Below are 835 nucleotides of genomic sequence, written 5' to 3'. Positions count from 1 at the left end.
CTGGTTGGGAGAGGTGTGGCTGGAGCGCTCCCGAGCTCGCTTGAACCTGCCAGAGAGCTGATTGCCGGCGGGCACCTGAGTCGGCCCACGCTGGGGGGATTCAAAGAGGAACTGGGTGCTGTGGGATCATCCCCCAAGGAGCTCACGCCCTGGTGTGGGAGATAACTCAACTACACAAATAACCGCAATACCAGGAGGAAGGTGAGAAGCCCACAGAAAGCCTTATCCAGGGCCACAAAAGCACCCAGAGCGTCCCTAGCAGAAACCTGAAAGTCTTCCTGGGCGGGGCGGGGACGAGCAAGGGCTTGAAGTCCCGGCTGATAGACGAGGGTTGCAGAAGACACACCCCAGCCCTGTACTGAGCACACAGAGTGGGGAGGGGTCTGGCAAAGGAGGCGGAGTCTTGGCAAAAAAAATACACACCCTGCGGGTGCCTCTGCAAGGTCCAACAGCTCCACCTAGTGCACACAGAGTGGGGAAACGCCCGGATAGCGAGGCGGAGACTGGGCAGAACACACATACCCTGTGGGGCCAGCAGGGCGGGAACAGCAGCCAGGGCCAGAACACAAGGAACAGGGAGAACTCCTACATGGGAAGTGGAAGCTCAAAAGAGACCACACACCCTGTGGTACTGTCCCGAGATCCAGCAGCCTAGTAGAGTCCAAGCTGACCAGAGACGAGGCTTGCTGGAGAGGCCCGAGACCCAAGGCAAACACACACACAAGACACTAGAGGCCAACTTAGCTGTCACAGAGGTAGTCATACCGAAGTGAAAAACACAGCCATACCTTAGTTAGCCAAGAGGGTCAAACCTGTGCACAGTGAAACTCCCTGC

This window comes from Galeopterus variegatus, unplaced genomic scaffold (assembly GCF_000696425.1).
Source record: "Galeopterus variegatus unplaced genomic scaffold, G_variegatus-3.0.2 Scaffold3516, whole genome shotgun sequence".
NCBI classification, from domain to species: Eukaryota; Metazoa; Chordata; class Mammalia; order Dermoptera; family Cynocephalidae; genus Galeopterus; species Galeopterus variegatus.
Note: the sequence above shows the minus strand (reverse complement) of the source record.